Here is a 19,805-nt window from a genome sequence, read left to right on the forward strand (position 1 = left end):
ATGCACCCTTCCGCCCTCATCTGAGATTCTGTGTTATTTGATTATGTGAGCTTGAAATAACCTGAAGATGAACCCCTTAACGCTCACATTTAAAGTCCAGCATGGGCCAAACTCCTCATTTGAATCTGAAACCAGCAATAAAGCCTCCGGTATGGCTCCCACATGCACACTTGAGCGAATGAACATCAAATCTCAAGAGGCTTTCTGGTTTATTACTGCTTTTTATGAGTCTGTGTGCCGAGATGTTAAGCCTCGCAGGGCTGTTTCTTTTTTTCTTTTCTTTTTTAACCTCCCTCGTGTGAGTCTTGAGAGGGAGTGCTTTGCCATCACTCTGAAATCATTTTTTATGACCTGAGAGGAAACACTGACAGGATTTTTGCTGCAGAGTTGTGTTTACGCCATATGCACACGGTGTTGCACTTCAGTGGCTCAGAACTTCGAGTTTACACACTGATGATATACTGCAGGCCCCCTCCTTCTCCTCTCCGTGTTCCTAGTTTGTGTTACCTTACAGCATCTCAGCTTGCCTGCAAACCGAGAAACATTTCATGAACAGTTTACGACAGGACATTGATAATTACCCTCAATAATTAGAGATGGCCAAACTGTACTCCATTATGCTCTACTGTACTCCATTATGCACTGCTCTGTTTGTTGTTAGGATGACAATATTTTGAAAGTTATATTTTTGGCTGATCTGCCTCAGCGGTCTAACAGTGTTCATCACTGTCAGAATGAGTGAGCTGGTCAATCAAATCAAAGAAGGCGGGGCTTACTGTTCACTGAAGATGAGTACGAATTCCAAAGCGACGCTTTCGTTTTAGCCATAGCAGTGAAAGTGTAGGCTACATGGTGGGTAAGTAGCTAAGCATATTTGATGACTGTTTTATGATTTAAATATTCAGCGACCGACAGTAATATGATGCAAACAACTCAACATTTTTATGAAATTTTGCCATTTTGAATTGAAAGCATGATATTATTTGAATAATATGATATGATTAATGTAATTCATAACTGAATGTGACGAGACAAGAAACCTTTTGCATTTTTGACATTAGATATACAAACAAAAGTGAATACATTTAAAAAAATAAAAAAAAAAGATTACTTAACTACAATATACCTGTAACTTTTACCGTTCTTTTTTCTTTTTCGTTATTCCCTTAAATCCTTTTTAATCTTTTAATTATTTAATTCAATTTAATTAAAAAAATTACCCAATAACACCTAGGGTTGAGTACCGAACTCTGTACTTTTAAGGGCACCGACCGAATTACGTCGGTACTACCGAGTATCGATTCACATCAAATCAATCAGTGCCAAATTTCGGTACCTGAGAATGCATCTGGGCTCGAGAGGTTCGTTAGAGAAAGAGAGAGAAAGACCATACTACAGCGCACACATATCATTCACTGAAATAATTGTTTTTGTTATTACACTGACTAGTAAAGTACCGAAAAAAGGTACTGTTGGGTACCGGCACCGAATTTCAGTTAAAATGTGAACGGTACCCAACCTTAATAACACCCCCCCCCGTCCCCCCCAGGAAAAAAAAGTCCCTCCAATCCAATGTTCAAGATATGGTTACGGCCTTGGTTTACAAAACTATACATAAAATTAATGATCACCTTCTTCCAGCCAGCTACACTAGAGATTAATCGGAGTATCAGTTATTTATACTCGCCGTCAGAGAAACTGTTCCTCTGGTGAGCCGAGATGCTATCAGGTGAGCCTTGTGCTTGTACCAGTCCCCGGGGATGCTTTGTTAACCATGGCCAACTCTTGTGTTACAAATGAACGCCGGGTTTATTTAGCATCTCTTGACAGTTGAATCGTGGTGCTGTGGCCAGGGAAAACAGAAGGAGAAGAAAAGTCGATGCGATCTGACACCCTTCATCTGATCCCTTTATCTGTGCCGCGGCCCCGCTGCCTCCCCGGCAGTGAGGGGGAGCAGCAGATCTTTCCCCCGCAGCGACGAGGACAATCTCATTCACGCTTGGCCCAGACACCACTTATAGCTCTCACCGAACAAGGAGCAGCCAAGGACCCCGTGAAAGGGACCCTCGGGCGGAGCGACTCAAAGAGACTCAAGAGGTTGGCGAAAAAAAATGTTTTAGCTTTACTTTAGCTCTGTCACACGTTTTAATAGTTGTGGGACGTTGAACTGAGCAAATATTGAATTTCCCAGATCCCGCCCACTGCACTCCACAACTTCCTGATTGCTGCAGAAGGCATCATGTTTCCTCTTTAAGTGTCATAAACACCATCAGCATTGTCAGCAGTGGCTTGCAGCCATGGGGGCAGTATAGCGCTGCATGGTTTTGTGCAGCCCACATGCTGTTATACAAGATGCTGTCAACGCTTGCTAACAATTATATTGTAATCAGAGCTTGTCTTTCATAAAACATGGACTGTGGGGGCATCTCGGCTGTTGTTTGACAAGCCACCTTGGCCTTTTATCTGTAAGCGGCTTGGGTTGTATTATGTAGGCTACATTTTTACAGCTGTGGCACTCCGATAATGCTGGAAACTGAGCGCCTTTGTTTAGTCAGTGCTTTTTTTTTTTTTTTTTTGATTAAACTAGTTTATGAACATACAAGACTTAACACTAAGGATTTTTTGGTCACACTTTAGATTAGGGTCCAATTTTCACTATTAACTATGACATTTGCCTCAATAAACTCCTAATTATTGCATATTAATAGTTAGGTATTGGGTAGGATTAAGGGATGTAGAATATTGTCATGCAGAACAAGTCATTAATACAGTATGTGCTTTATAAGTACTAATAAACAGCCAATATCCTAGTAATATGCATGCTAATAAGTAACTAGTTAATTGTAAGAGTTGGACCCTAAAGTAAAGTGTTAACGTTTTTTTTTATACTGGCCTGACCATCGGGCCAGTGGTTCCGATTTTTACTCAGCCTGCACAAAAAAAGTTATTGTTTTCATTGTTTTTGACTTGTATTCTAATAGATAAGGTTGTTACAACACTAAAATGGTAGAAATCAGAGAAATTTCACAGTTGACTGTTCGCAAAGACCTGCCCCCTTTAGTTACTTTTGCTATGTCCGACAAGCCATGCCGATCTCACGCCACACATCATGTTCTCACGCAGTGAAAAATACATTGTGGAGAAACGAAGTCTTAAATTTTAAATTTTGTCATTTTTAAAGAAGTTTAAACAATAAATACAATTTTGTGACTCTTTAATGTGTCATGACAGATCGCTGTAGCGCCTCAGTGAACCAATCATCTCTTCCTACTAGTGAATTTATAGCATTAAATAAACATGAATGATTCATTCCTTACATCATAAGGAATGTTAATTCAACCCACGGAAAGACGTCAGTACAAACCATGTTTAAGTTCAAGTCCACAGACGTTAATCTACTAACTCCCCTTTGTTGGACAAAATGGCAGATTTGGTGTTATGATTGGTTAGATCGCCTGTCAATCAAACTCCTGGCGAAGGGTCAATTCTCGATTCTAATTTTGAGACCACAGCATGAACTACTAACTGAACTAATATAAAGTTCAAACATTATTGAAGATATGTAAACATCACTAATAAAATAAGAACAAATAAACAAATTACAAGCAATAGCTCAAATAAATACAATAGAACAATCATACAAGTGAAACAAAGTTTTTCAGATAGGTATAGTATTCAGGTAAGAAACACTACAGAAACTGAATAAAGTCATCAAATGTAAAATAACACAGCATAGTCTTCGCTCTATGAATTAAATATACACTGATTCTTATTAAAGCTGAAAAAGTGATTTCAACCAAGAGCAGTGAGTGATTTTCTCTTTTCCTTTTTCTGTTGTATGATTAACATTAAAAACAAAGACAACAACAAGTATATTAGGTTGCTGTCACATGTCTGATTTTATCCCAGCTATTTATGTTCACTTAAGGCATAACAAACTGTGTTTACAAGGATATTTGCCAAGATGGGCATCTTGACATAAATGTGTGTTTATTTGTCCATTCAAGTGCAATAAGACACAAAAGAGAACTCAATTCGGTACTCACGCTGTCTAAGAGGTGGCTTTATGTGTGCACAGAAAACCGTCTCAGTGCGGAAGTGCCGAATTGTGCTGCTTTTTCGTGCCTTCTTGTGCATAAATGATTTAAAATCATTTGATTGTTTCCACTGGCAAGACTTAAAAGTGATAAGCAAATGATAAATTTGCGTGACGACGCAGCACTGGACTGTTCGGGCCAGTGTCAATTCTATCAACTGTCCTGAGCGTCTTTCATGCTGGTCCCAGGACATCGGGCAGTCCTGAACATAGAAGGAATGATAAGATCATCCCTGTGGGCCCTGTATTTATTCTGCTTATATTGAAGATTCTGAAAAGTATCATGGTGTTGGTTTATGCTTTCAAGGACAGCTTGTTCAGGCATTACAGATGCAGGGCTGTATGTCTTTTCCTGTTTGTAGAAGCTTAAATTTTCTCCCACCTGTTTCTTTTATTTTACACATCTCTGAACTCTCCATTGCCTCAAAGCCGCATTTAAGCTTCAGCCTGCAATGTGGTATTTAAGAGTAATCTGCTCTGTGAAGCACCCAGGTAAACACCAATTTTCTCCCAGCTGGTCTCATCCTTTTTGCTGTCCGTTTGAGTGTGATGGCTCGACTCAGGCCGGGTCAGCCCGGGAATGAGGCGGAGTACGTTCCTGACTTCGGCTCGGCCCGTGTGGATGGGGGTCAGCCTCCATCTGCTCTCTCCTCTATTTGTTTTTTATGTAATTTGATTTGAGTCAGACAGAGACGGATTAGCCCATAAATAAGTAAAGAGAAAATCACAACTCGAGAGACGGCAGAGATAGAAAGAGCTTTGCTGGCTTGCCATCATTCCGAGGGCATTTCCACAGATGCCGACCGGGATGCATGGATAATACTCGTAAAAAAAAAAAAAAAAACCTGGCTGTCAGGAAAGGCTATTTGTTAGGGGGCCAAGAAAATAAGACTTTTACATTTTCATCAGTGGTTCTAGCTCACGTACGTCTCGTAACCTGACAGTTACGAGTGCAGAAGTGCTGCTCTACTTGTCTCGGGGTTAATTAGATCACATTAAAGCCTGAAGGCCGTCAGATTTTCTTAAATGTCACTTAACACTTTTCATCAAAGTTTCTTTCTCCTCACCCACACTGAAGCATTGACAGACCTAATGGGATCTAAGCAGGTAATAACAAAGTCATTTCTTGACATGTTTGTATATGAGCAATCCCGTGTGTGTGTGAGGGTCCCTGCTGTGTATGTGGGTGGCAGTTCGTCTGTGTGTGTATATGAGCTTATTTTTCCTCACTCTGCACAATCAATCATTTGATCATTTATTTCTCTCTCTAATTTGCTGAAGGGGGTAGTTTAAAAAAACATCAGCATCATTTTATTCTCGCACTATATTGCAGCTATGAATCAATGTGACGCTGCCACATATTTGCGTCGCATTGCAAGCAGTTGTTTGCTTGTAGTCCTGACAGACTCTGAGAGATAGACTTAAGCAGGCCTGGTAAATTCCGCACGGATTTATGTTGTTGGACGTGAAATGCTTGATCTGATAAGGGTTTCTGTGTCTGCAGGAAGTTTGTGCCGCGGACAATCGCACACCTGGATTGACAGGCCTGGAGTCTGGTGGCATTACATAGCGAGCCTGTTTACCGCGGCACGGATGAGTGCCACAATACAAGCATAAGCCTGGCTTATTTAAATGCAAATCAATCCTGTGACTACACAACAGCGATTGAGGGCGGGGTTACTGTCCTCTTACCTTCAGATAATTTTGTGTATGTTTTTCTGTGGTAACAATGCATCCTTAACAGCTGCTGTTGTAACTTCACCTTCCAAATCCCCAGATTGCTTTGTGGTCACATTTCTGATAAGAGGCTGACGGTGTGCTTCAGAGTGACCAATTTCAAAACACAGGCTGTTTTGCCGCAGAGGAAGGCTTCTTTCTACCGGGAGTGTTGTGTGATCTGAACCCCGTGAGGCGCGGTTAATACTTCTTCATTATTTTGTGCTAGTAAACCGAATGCTTTGATGGCATCTTTTGATGGGAACTGCAAGTAGTCGCCACGGGAGCTTATAATAATTGTTCTCAGCATGCATCTCTGTGTTGTCTCTCTTCATTGTAGGCAGATCTGAAAGCCTTAAAGCATTTCCCATAAAGAACCTCTAATAATGTTCTTCTTGAAAGAGGCCCAACACCCAAGTTGACTCTCTGGAGACTGGAGCGGCTGGCGAAGACTCGTTATCTTGTGTTTGGTGATGTCTGCAGTGGTCAGGTCTCGGTAAAGCATGCAAAATGTTTAGCTAACAATGAGTTATTTCCTGCTAGTTTGAAACAAAGAAGACTTGTGGCATCTCTTAAAATAACTCACTCAAAACGAGCCGCTCAGATTTTGCTCCCCTAGTGACGTAGGAGGGGGATCTTATTATAATATTACTGCCCCTTAATCTGCATGTTTCCACCCACGGTGCCGTCATTTTGTTTTTGCAAGCGATAACAGTGTAACAGTTAGGGCTGGGCGATATGGCAAAAAAAATAAAATCTCGATTTTTTCAGAACGATTCACGATTTCGATTTCGATTTTTTTTTTTTTTTTTTTTTTTTTTTACTGTTTAACTAGTCAACTTAAAAACTTAACTACAATATGATTTAAGTAACATTCTCTTTATTAACAATCTGGTTAAAAAAAGTTCCATTCCAAGTGCACCACACCTGAAGTGATCAACATGGTGTAAATGTAAAACAATTTGCTAAATATCTTTGCAGAAAATATACCTGAAATATGAAGGCAATTGTTGTACAAACTTATCTTAAACACATATACTCAGAAATAATATAAAATAAGAAAATGCTAAATATTTCTTAGCCGGAAAGTAATAGCAATAAATAACACCAGTAATAGGCTATTATTAACAGCAAATACGGTTATCATTGCTGTATTGTCAACATGTCTAATTGTAACTCTTGCTAACATTTTTATTCAAAATCACGATTTCTTGATTTAAAAAATAATAAAATCGAGGCAAAACATTAAATTCGAATTAATCGAAAATCGCCCAGCCCTAGTACCAGTTCTAATGCCATGGCAAAATATGCAACAAAGGGGGTGAGGCCATGTTGGGCTGCTTTAGAGAAAAGGAAGAGTTGTTGTTGTAGTAGAGCGTTGTTGCAATTCCGTCATCTTATTCCGGACTGCTTCACAAATGAGGGTTAATTAAATGCTGGATTTGCACAAAAGATTAACATGACAGCACATGCTAGGGGTTAAACGGGTCGTTGTTGATCCATGATCCGTATGGACCAGGACCCACGGTTCGGCACGCATGTGATTCGCGGATTAATTTCAAATTTAACCGCCATAGACTGAAAGTTTAAAATTTGCATGTGTGTTGTCTTGCTAGTTTACACATTCAATAGATTTTAAACCATTCAAGCACTAGAAGAGGCAAAAGAGAATTTAATTTAACTCGTCTTGTGCACTTTTATCTGTGTGCACGGCCACACACACACACCAGAGGCACGCACACACAGAGAGAGGTGCATTTCAGATAGCGTGCGAACTCCGAATCGATTCCTCTTCCGCGCCTCCTTGCACCTTTTGTGGACACATACACACAAAATTCATTCAAAATACCAGTCTCGGCAAGTGAACACAGTCAGTTATGCCTCAAAAGAAAGAGAACAAGAGAAGGATGTATATCATTAGGACTATTTTGGATCCGTGCATTCAGTCTTAAAGTGACAGCGGCCTATTAATACCTGCTGTTGTCTATATGTTATTAATGTTAATCAAACTACAAAACACAGCTTTAACAAAGATTTATCTAAATTAAATTTATACAGTGAACATAGTGTTATTTTACATTTAATTATTAATGAATACTACAGTTAGACCTCACTTTATATGTAAATTTGTTAGGCTATATTGTACATATCTATGCTTGTAATTCGTGTATTTGTTCTTTTTTTTTTTTACTGATTGTTCACTTGCTTTTAATAATGTTTGAACTTTATTAGTTAGGCTAGTAGTTTTTGCTGTGGTATCAGAGTACTTAAAGTGGGCTTTAAGTATTAAATGGAAAGCAAAATTATCCCCACCCCCAAAATATTTTTTCTTGCTGATCCGAAAAATGATCCGATCCGTGACTCAAAAACTGTAATACGATCCCAACCGTGAGTTTTGTGATCCGTTGAACCACTAGCACATGCTAATTGATGAGTTGAATCAACTCCACAGCAACTACATAAATTTAACCACTAACCATTCAGAAACGTCCAGATGCATTCTAAAAAATGTAACTTCTCCCTGAGTCTCTCCATCAGTGTCCGACTCTGGTTTGAACAATGTAAGGCTGAACACCGTTACTGACAATCCTCATTTTGGCTGCGTGACATTCTCCAGCTTTGTTGTTGTAGATCAACTGAAGAGCAAGCTGTTAAAGCTCCGCCCTCTTTTGGAAAGCAGGTCGGGAGCAGCAGCTCATTTGCATTTAAAAGGACTCACACAAAAACAGTGTGTTTTTGCTCACACCCAAATAGGGGCAAATTTGACAATCTATAATAAATGATCTGTGTGGTATTTTGAGCTGAAACTTCACAGACACATTCTGGGGACATATATTTCATCTTATGAAAAGGGGCATTAAGTTTTGTATAAACCTTAGGATTAAGCCTTATTTCAATTAGGATATTTAAGTAGCTTTTATAAACATATTATAGAAAAAAAAACATTACTGGCGTGCATCTTGAGACAAAACAATGGCTCTGACATATTTTAAGATTTTAAGTTGCTTTTAGTTAAAACAGCTCAAACATGCATTTTGGTCTAGGACTAGCTTAAGCCTTGTCTGTGAAACCGGGGGTAGATGTAGAGCAGTTCCCTAGTTCTATCTCAAGCTAGATAAAGATGCATCTGGCAAGGCCTGTGAGACTGTACTTTTATTAATAATTTTATCTTAAAATTGAATCATTCCCTCACGCAAAAAACGAAAAAAGTTGTCCGAGACTCAGCTGTCTGAGTGTTTGTCTTTGACTTACATCTAAACCCCTAGACTACCTCAGAACAACCGAGCAACTTCTGTTAAGCGCCATACAGCCGTGCCTTTTTCAGCACAGTAAACGAAGCCATCTGTACATTAAGAAGAGCTAGTTTTGAACGGCTGCATCAATTGCTGTGGTGCTATGATTTAATAAAGGAGAACTCTGATTCAATCAGCAGCTCTGAAACATCCGCAGAAAATCACACATGAAACGCAGACGCATCTGTCCGGCACGCCTGCTTGGCAGCCGACCAAAGCTAAATGGTGCAGCTTGAGTGAATTGACTCCTCCTGCCTCAAGTGAGCCAAAAAAACTCAAAACCGGCTTCTTTTAATATCAGATACGTCCGGCGAACGAATGAAGCAATGCACGACACCAGAGCCAAAGCAAGATTCTGTTAAGATCCTGTCAGTCCTCTGCGGTTTGAGCCGAGAATGGGCCGATAAACAGAAAATCTGTGAGCTAAGTGCACTTTATTTTCACCTTATCAATACCGATAATGGTCTATAATGAAGAACGACTGGGCAGTAATCTTATAAAAGCCATGAAGTCAGATCAGATAGCATGCAGACAGACCTCTGGAGAGCATGGTATTTTTTAAGCTGTACCCTGTCTTCTTAAGTGCGCTTTGAAAATGATGCATCTGTCGAATGACATCGCTTGAGGTTCAGCAAAGCAGGTGAAACTGAACTAAAGGTGCAACTATGTGTTTTTGCCTGACAGCTTTTCAGGACTGAAAGCTCCATTTCCTGTTTGAAAGCTTTTTTTTTTTAGATTGCTGGAAAAAGATGAAACGAGGTTGAGAAAGAGTCGACAGGCACGCCTCAACTTTGACAGACAGAGCTTGATTCTTTTGTGAGACAAAAGGCTTTTTGATAACGGATATTTTTTTCCGGCGAGAACATTAACAATAACTCAACTTTACATTTATTGATAGTTATTCAGCAGAAACAACAAAGACGCTAGAGTGTACTGCTGTAATTTTGAGACATCGATATTTATTGACAGGCACAGAGTCCAGCTGACCTCTGCTAAATGGAAAGAAAATTATTTCTTCAGAGGTTCATATACAGCAGAATGCTGCTTAGTGCTGTAGTACTTGAGACCAGTCTTGGCCTCGAGACCGGTATTAAGACCCTTTTTTTGAAGGTCTTGGTCTTGTCTCGGTCTCAACTACATATGTACTCGGTCTTGTCTCTGTCTCAGATTAAGAGGGCTAGGGATTTTGTTCCAAGACCAGTCAAGACCACAACTGCAGGGATATCACTAAATTGACGGTGCATTGTCTGATTTATTTATTTACATCATTAATGTGACTGGATGTAAAACTTCCTGTTTCAAATGCAATCAATAACTTGTTTCTAATATGATTTATTTATACTGTTGTGTCAGGTCCAAAATTAATGAGGGATTAAGCCAAAAATTTCACCAAAATTAATACAAATGCCCACAAATTTTAAGATATTGTTGCAAAAAAGTATTGGATTTTTATATTATAACATATGTTTCCATTAAGCAATATTACAAGAGTAAGAGAGCCGTTTTCACAAATTTGAGCACAATTGCAAAAATTATATTGTTTTTATACAAACATTCAATAAACAAAATGTTATTTTTAAAACATTATTCTCAACATTATTTATGCATTTGTAATTTTACCAATTCAGATGCAGCTTCTGTGCCACTTCTGCTGCGCAAAGATGAATTTTGTTGTTAGTGGTTTCATTTGATTGGTAACAGCTCTATATAGTGTCTTATTATTCTAATTGTATTTAATGTTTAAAAATAAGTTGGTCTTGTGCTTGTCTTGATCTCAACCCCTTAAAGCCTTGGTCTTGTCTTGGTCTCAACACACATTGGTTTTGGTCTCGAGTCTCGACTTGGTCTTGGATTAGGTGTTGGGGAAAGTTACTTTTAAAAGTAATGCAATACAATATTGTGTTACACCCTAAAAAGTAACTAATTTGTTACTTAGTTACTTTTTTTGTGCAAGTGAGATGAGTAAATGCATGCTCACATTTAGTCTAGAACTACAATAACCATAATGTTTACACAGCGCACACAACGCCTCTGCACTTTATTTCTCTCAACATGGGGACAGGAGAGCTGTCAGTCAATAAATTTGAAAAAGTAACTTGCATTACTTATTTGAAAAGTTAACGTAGATATTTTGTTGTAAATTGAAAAAATAATGCGTTACTTTACTAGTTACTTGAAAAAGTAATCTGATTACGTAACTCGAGTTACTTGTAATGCGTTACCCCCAAAACTGGTCTTGACTACAACACTGATACTGCTTGTATTTTCATGCTGCCGAAATATTTCCCTTTGGGCTGCTAAAACCTTCTCTAACTCCTCTACTGAAGATATATCTCCAAAGGAATAAGAGAGGAAGATGTTGTAACTTCAAATGTTTATACTTACATCAACGATTTCCCCCCAAAAAATGAATAAAATGCACTTCGCCATGAATTATTGTGCATCTCAGAGGGTCTCGGCAGAAAATCTGCATGAAATGATACATTACCCTGAATTCACTATCATGAGCCTTGACTGTATGTGGTTGTTTATCTTCCATTTAAGGTATGAATTTATTATAGAGGAAAACAAAAGAGGGCCATTTTCAGACAACTTAAATGCTTTTGCACAAATAAACAAAACTAGGGAGCCAGGTTCGTCCCTATAAGCACTGATAAAGCATAAATACATAATTAATAGGCTCTCCGTCAGAGGTCCTCACATGAACGCCGTCTAATGCTGTAAGCGTACGGAATGATGTGACACCATCTACACTTATTAAAGATCAAGGTCCCAGAGGATATGACTAATGTAGGTGGCCTTACAGCACTTACCACTTTCTAAATCAGAGGCAATGCTCTATATATCTGTAGATGTTTTTTTCATTTATTGTCATTTCTACAGCCCTAGCAGTTTTTAGGAAGCTCTTTTTCAGGGACATGCATCAGTGCGAAGGTTGGGAGTCCAGCTAAATCATCTTCAGCTTTGAAGCACGAACATCCAAAGTGCATTTTTCAGGTGGAGAATTTTGGACGGACACACTCTGGCTAACCGAAAGCTGTTTTTGGCCAGGAAACTTTTGTGGAGGGTGTTTTAACTTGCCACTGCATTCTCCTGAACCCCTACAGCTCCTTATTGCTTGCAGCCCATAAATGTGCTCTCTTGGAATTCATTTGTAGGTCGGCTGTATGGTGCGTATTGCTGAGCTGTGTGGTTGTACCTGGCATGTGGTCCTGTTTCTGGCCCTTGGGGTTCCCCGTCCTAATGCTAATGGTCCAACTCATGCCTCTGCTGTGCGTTAGATGATGGAAGCAGGTTTGGTAAATAGCAAAGACGGACTGCTGTGTTCAAACATCCCTAATGGGATTCTGGTGCAAATTATCATCTGGGAGGTAAAGACGACAGCAGACGGGGAAGGAGGGAGACAAGACTGATGGAATTCCATACGTGCACATTTCCTTTAAATGGGACTAAAGGTGCGAAAACATTCTGAACAACAAATAAAACCCTGAGAGTCCATTAGAATATCGTTCACAGTTTTGTACTTTCATTTCATGCATCTTCTCTCCGTGAAGACATTATCATATATCTGCCGTCAGTACTAGTGTCATATTGAGTTGAGAAAAACAGAAACACACTCCTTGCCGAGCGAATTAAGATTTACACCTTCTCTCGTCTTCTCTCACTCATTATTTTGCTCCATTTTCAGAAAAAAAAAATTATTTTAAGATACAGTCTTTAAGGACTTTGAGCATCCTGTTAGGCTCAGTGGACATTTCCATTTCTCAGATGCTGCTCTTTCATAGCTCAGGAGACTTGGAGTTTCATCAGTTATGTTTCTTTTAAAGGGGTCACACAATGGGAATTTTTTTCCTTCTTTGTACTATGAAAACATATTGTAACTTTCAGAACTTTAAGCTTCCTTCCAGTAGTTGTTCATTCTCATTTCCATCTATTTTTACATTTACCTTTGCCATCATCTAGTGCTCACTTAAAGGTAATCTTTAAAAACAATTATAGTATAACATCACTGTGAAATGTAATCTTTAGCCAAGACCTGACTAGTGAAGAATGCAATTTGCTGTTGATTACTTTCATTAAAATATTCTACAGTGACCTGTACAATGAAATGAAAAACACATATGATTATAAATAACTTTGTGTCTTAGTATTTATCTCATGCTACTGTATGGTCTTTTAGCATATTTTTATCCAGTTGACATTTCTGATTGTTTTTTTTGCTTTATTTGAAGTTTCAAAAAAATAGGCTAATGAAGCATGTCTGGGGTCTAAAGAGTCTGTATCTCCGGATGGAAAAAAGGAGATAAAAGACTTAAAAGGGATAGTTCAGCCAAAAATGAAAATTTGGTCATTATTTACTCACCCTTATCTTGTTCTAAACATTTTTCAATATATATTCTTTTGTATTCCATGGAATAACATGAAGGGAGGTAAATGATGACCAAATTTTATTTTTTGAGTGAACTAGCACTTTAAAGAGGTCCTATAATGCCCCTTTTATAAGATGTAATATAAGTCTCTGGTGTCCCCAGAATGTGTCTGTGAAGTTTCAGCTCAAAATACCTCACAGATCATTTATTATAGCTTGTTGGCCCTGTTTGAGTGTGAGCAAAAACATGCCATTTTTGTGTGTGTCCCTTTAAATGCAAATGAGCTGCTGCTCCCGGCCCCCTTTCCAGAAGAGGGTGGAGCTTTAACAGCTCTCACTTTGGTTGCTCAACAACAACAAAGCTGGAGAATCTAACGCAGCCAAAATGACGATTGTCAATAACGGTGTTCAGCCTTACATTGTTCAAACCGGAGTCGGACACTGATGGAGAGACTCAGGAATGAATCTCGATGTTTCTGAACAGTTAGTGGATAAATTTATGTAGTTGCTGTGGAGTTGATTCAACTCGTCGACAAGCGTTTGCCATCATGTTGATCTTTTGTGCAAATCCAGCGTTGTATTGACCCTCGTTTATGAGGGTGAAAGTGAAGTGACATGTGGCCAAGTATGGTGGCCCATACACGGAATTTGTGCTCTGCATTTAACCCATCCAAGTGCGCACACACAGCAGTGAACACACACACACCATGAACACACAGCCACGCAGCCAATGCTGCGGCACCCGGAAAGCATTCTTCCTCTCATTCTTCGGCATTCTTCCTCTTCTCTAAAGCAGCCCAACGTGGCCTCACCCCCTTTGTTGTGTGTTCCCGGGGGCAGGGTTATGTAAATTTTGGGGTTTGTGATGTCACCAACCCAGGAAGAAGCTTGTTGTAGTCCCTACTAGCGATTTCTGTAAAATAAAATATATCTGTTTGCATTGATCTTTGAGCATCGTAACTTTGCAGATGTTGTTTATGCTCAAACAGCAATATTACACACTAACTGAAGTTAAAAAAGTGAAATGATAATCAAGGACCCCTTTAAGTAAACGTGTCTATTGGCTCTCATTTCAATCTAGGAGAAACAGTTACTATTAAAAAGATTTCCTTAGTAACTTTTCTTTGCTACGGGGGTTTTCATCGGGCCCTTTTTTTACAAACATGAAAAACTGTCCAGGACTGAAATGAGAAGGTCACAGCTCAGTCTCTGAGGCAGATGCATGGGACTTGAGCCCATGGCAAGGTTGTTTTGAACCACAGTGAGGTTTCCTCCAGTTGCCTGTGATGTAAGTAGGACAAACCCAGGATCCCTCAGAAGATCTCTGTCGTTTTAATACCGCTAGTGTCCAGAGGGTCCAAGAGACGGAGGCCAGTGATAGAGTTACAGCTCCTTCAGAGGGCAAACAAGGAGATATGACACGACGCTGTGATGGGTCTTTAATGCCAGATAGCAGGAGGACACCAGGGACCCGTGAGTGTGTGCTCGCACACTTACTCCTGGCTTTTAGGGGTGTGAAAGAGTAAGAATGTTCACATAGGTGCAAAAAAGAGTAGAGACAACATTTAATTTAGCTTGTCAGTTGTCACGGGTCAGGCTGAAGGGAAAACATCTCCTGTGGCTAAGAGAGCTGATGCGAGTAGAAAGCATGATGTTGACTGGGAAAAATGTGCATTACGATGGAAAAAATATTTCAGAAAAACACACAGTTAAAGCTCAAGATGTCAAACTCAGCCTTTTGGCCACTGGACAGTGCATAGACTCTCAGCTGATAGCCTTGCTTCCCCCCTGAGGAATCACAAACCTGTCAAGACATTTAAATGTGAAGCAATTTGACGTGACAGAAAGGTTCAGACATATGCTTCCTTTGAAATCATTGACAGACAAATGTCTTTGAGAATCACATGTCATTCACGGCTTCTAGTACTCGATGATTAGAAAATCTCTCCCTCTGTAAGATGCAGACAGGTCTCGCGCTCTCTGCATTACTCCTTTCCCTGTACCTCCTAATCTGTCCTTACGGGACTGTGCTACACATTGATTCACAGTGTGTTTGGCAGTTTGAAGAGGAGCACAGGAACGACGCATTGACTCCATACTGACAGTGCTGCTGCTCTTTCTTTTATCCATCTGCCCTAAATACCTACCTCTTGCTGGACAGAGAGAATGTCTTCATCGCTGAATTATAGGGCAGGATGGTCATTAGCCACAAGATTTTTCTTCTACACACAAACACTTACACACTCCCAACTTGTCTTCTGAGAAAAGAGGGTTGAATTAATGGCTTAGTTTTCTTTTCAATTGTATTTTTCTGCACTTTTATTGATTGAATAGTAGAGAGTGGAAGGGTAATGGGGAAAATGTTGCGACCCAGATTTGAACTACTAGGCAATGGCTTTGACAGCTTTAGAAAGTTTTCAAATCTGCAGCACTGAGGTAGTGGTCACACTATATGTTTTGTTCCATTGACTTCTATTCATATGCATGCGAATGCGGGAGACCAGAAACATAAGCTCATGTGAATTTCGCTGCGTTCAGGTTTGGTGAACTCTAACCAGAGAATTCACATCACGTGAAGACGTGTGACTATTAGAAGACCAGCTTGAACCCATTGATAAAACTTTCACTCTTACGCGAAATTCCAAATCGTGTGGATACCTACCGAAATGACTGGGCTTATCCATGTTTTTCCTATACCCCATGATGCTTTGCACGAAATATGGGGGTAGCTACCGTTAAACTGTAAATAATCAGCGAAAGTTTCGCTCTATGAACACAATGATCATTTTCAAAACAGGGTACAATGAGATCATAATATTCTACTCACCCTTTAACCGTCAAACATTAAAAGGACATTTAAAAGTGTAAAAGCATTAACAAATGTCTACCACAAACCATGAATAACCCCGATTATTTCTGCAGAAATATTACAGATGTGTTAAATATCACTTTAGTAATATGTCTGTATTAGGCCTATGTAACATGTTACCTTATTCAAAAATGTTAATTAACTGGAATATTGAGTGATAATAATTCAAAGTGATTTCCGTCATTGTGATGGAAAGAGATGTAAGTATTTAGGGAGTAAAAATGAGAGATTCTTAGTGCATTCCAGTAAATTATTAATGGGCTATATCGTAAATTAAACAGACCACAAATGCGCAGTACTGTATATGTTGTCCTTTTTCATACTGTTACAGCAGAATACAAAGATAAAAAGAAAATAATCAGGACGAAAAGAATGCAGTGATTGAAAAGAGCTCTTGTTATAGATATTCTTGTCATACCACGTACCATTAAATACCAAGCGTTACATTTTTCTCTTGAAGTCTGAGAACATAAAGGAAATTTTACAGCTCATTCAGTCAAACTGACGAATCAGGATTATTTGTTGCACATCCTTATGATTTGAAATGATTTGTTTTAGTCTTTTTGAGTGGAACTTCTCCAAACCCATAATCTAACTTCCACCCATAATCTAAAACACAGTAGGCTCGTTAGCAAAAAGGTGGATTGATGTGGATATCTTTACAGCATAATCAAGTGTGCTTACATGCATAACAAATTGGTGATAACTAATTCAAAAACCCAAGAATTTAAGAAAACCGTGTTTACATGAGATTTGAAATTATTTTGTGTTTTATTCTGTTTTGATATTTGAGTATTGTTTCAGATTCTGACTCGCAACATCCTGATTCGTTTGTGATCTGAATATGATTCATTTGGCTATGTTTCGGATATAGGGTAATATCATACACCTGGCGCAATCGGATGCCAGGCGCGATGCAAGTATTTTTTGCTAGTTTCAGCAAGACACAGTTATCCTTTTCACGTCCAGCGCCTACGTTGTTTAAATAGCAAATGCACTCACGTCCATCTGTTCGCCCATAGGCGTGCTGGTCTGAAAAGGAGTGTTCAGGCGCATTGTTGGCGTGTTGCTATTTTGAGGCAACTGAAAACGACTTTGTTGGAAATTGACCAACAAAAATCGTGTCTAAAGTCAATGGCGCAGTATTTTTGTTGTTATTTAAAGGGCACGTTAGTAATATGCGCCTATAGGCGGGTGCACAACGCGCGTACACTCTGCTTGTTACGCACACAGGGACGCGCAGCAGTACACAAACATGCCAAATATTAAAAATAAAAGGATTACAATGCTTTAACCTTGCTCACGAGCAGATGTTTCCTCTCTGGAGAAGCATGCAGTCTTTCCGCTTGCAAACAGCAATCCACCATGGCGCGAGTGCAACTGGCTTTTAAAGGGTATGGGAGATGACACTCTGATTGGTTTATTGTACGTTACGCCCAAAACATACCCATGACTCATTAAGAGACAACCCTTTTGGATCATTTCGCCGACCTTTTTTCCGTCGTTAAACTAGCAAATTCTCGATGAAACGTGCAGATTTTTAACTAACACTATTTTATGACCTTTCATCAATAAAAGAATGTAGTTTAAAGAATTTATATGACCTTTCTTTTCAGTTTCATTAAGTATAATTGTCGTAAGGTGTAAGTGAACTCGAGAGATGAGAGAGGAGGGGATTGTTGAGCTGTCACATTGTTCTGAGATTTCCCTAGAGCTCTAAATGCTACAGGGCAAACCCCAGAGGTTGACTTTACTTCAGTGCTTTATGATACAGCATTGCCTTAAGTCTTGTTACATTTACACTTCTCTTCTTGTAATTCTTGACAGTTTCTTACCAAGTGACTTATAAGGAGATACATATGTTGGGCTTGTGATAATTATCTTGGCAAGAAGGAGAAGGCACTTTGTCTTAGCACCCAACTTGTCATTAAAAACACTTTACAAAACGTGTCATTTAAGTTTTTTAAAGCAATAAGATACTGAAGGCCATGTGTCTGAGCGCTTTTAATGGTTTGGTAGCAAACACAGTAGTACTGAATTCAGCTGTTGTGTGTATATCATGAAACCGTTTTTGAACGCGGCTCATCGAATCAAGATTTTAAGAGCTGGAACACTCTGAATTTTGTATTCTGAAATAAGTTGAGACATTTTCCATCACACATATGAGCAATCTTTGCAGATCAGGTGTAGACAGGAAGGTTTTGGCCTTCAGAAGGACTCACAGTTTTCTTGGCACATGCTTCTCTAAAACACTCAAAAGCTCTCGCATTTTCTCTTGGGCTTTGTTTTCTGGCCAGTTGGATGAGACAAGCCGTGTCATTTCTATAGCTGCGTCAGACATGCTGGACATGTGCTGTTTTGAACTTTGGCTTTGATTGCTGGGGCGTGAAAGTGAGTCAGCAAAAGTGTGAAGTGTAAAACTGGCTGAGGGAAATCAGGATGCTGCATGCCAACAAACATCTTGAATAAGACTTTTTGGACTAGGGATTTTGTATGGTTTGTAATTTTTCATTTGGTGAAGATTCTTGCTGTGTACTGTATATTAACTCACTGCACTTTTAACATACATTGTACCACATGAAAATATGACTTCACTGTAAAACTTTATAAGTTCAGAATACTCAAAACATTTGAGGACTTATTAACTTAAACATAAGTTTTGAGATAACCTTATTATCTCAAAACATTTAAGTAAACTAACTCATTTTAGTTAGTAAAACTTACAATTTTTGTGATAAGTGGGGCGGGGCCAAGAGCCGTGGAAGCGGAGCAAGGCCAGTGTGGTGCACAGGTGTCTCTCATTAACAATCACGCCACACCGTAAACCGAAATAAGTTGGGCTAACTCAAAAAATTTGAGGTAATCAGTTACATAAATGTTTTTGAGTTATGATGTTCCCAATTTTAAGTAAGCAGAACTGTCAAGTTTTGAGTTTGTAGTACTCGTGCTTGTTAATTGCTCCTAACTTGAAGTATTGAGTTAGCTAACTCATACATTTTGATAGCAATTAACATAAAATATTTAGTTAATTAACTTTTTCAAATCAAATGAGTTATTTACTTCACTGTAAACCCTAAGAAAATACAAAAAAATGTTAATTTGCTAACATGTTAACAATAGCATGGTATAACACTTACTGTATGAGTACAGCAACTTAAAACATGTAACTTACTTGTCACCATGATGATAACTCTCCAAAAACCCAAATTAACAGAAACTCTTCTAAATTAGCATAATAAAACATTAATCACTACTAAATCTCCCTTACCATTAATCTTGCACAAAAAACATTATATAACACTTAATTTTAGCATTTACCCAGTCCAGTTTCAGTTAAACTTAAGTTAGTCTAAATTAAAAGAAAGGAGTTGTTTTGAGAAAACTCAAAACAATGAAACAGTTCAGTTTACTTGAAATATGTCATAGCTGTGAAAGAAAGTTCTAAGTACTCATTGCAATTAA

The 19,805-nt window shown here is 38.9% G+C and overlaps 1 protein-coding gene across 2 annotated transcripts in view; it reads left to right on the top strand.

Moving 5' to 3' along the window:
- Window positions 1-19,805, top strand: part of kirrel3a (kirre like nephrin family adhesion molecule 3a) — a 169,239-nt gene that overhangs the window by 1,145 nt on the left and 148,289 nt on the right. The gene's annotated exons all lie outside the window — the stretch shown is intronic.

This window comes from Ctenopharyngodon idella, chromosome 10, assembly GCF_019924925.1.
Source record: "Ctenopharyngodon idella isolate HZGC_01 chromosome 10, HZGC01, whole genome shotgun sequence".
NCBI lineage: Eukaryota > Metazoa > Chordata > Actinopteri > Cypriniformes > Xenocyprididae > Ctenopharyngodon > Ctenopharyngodon idella.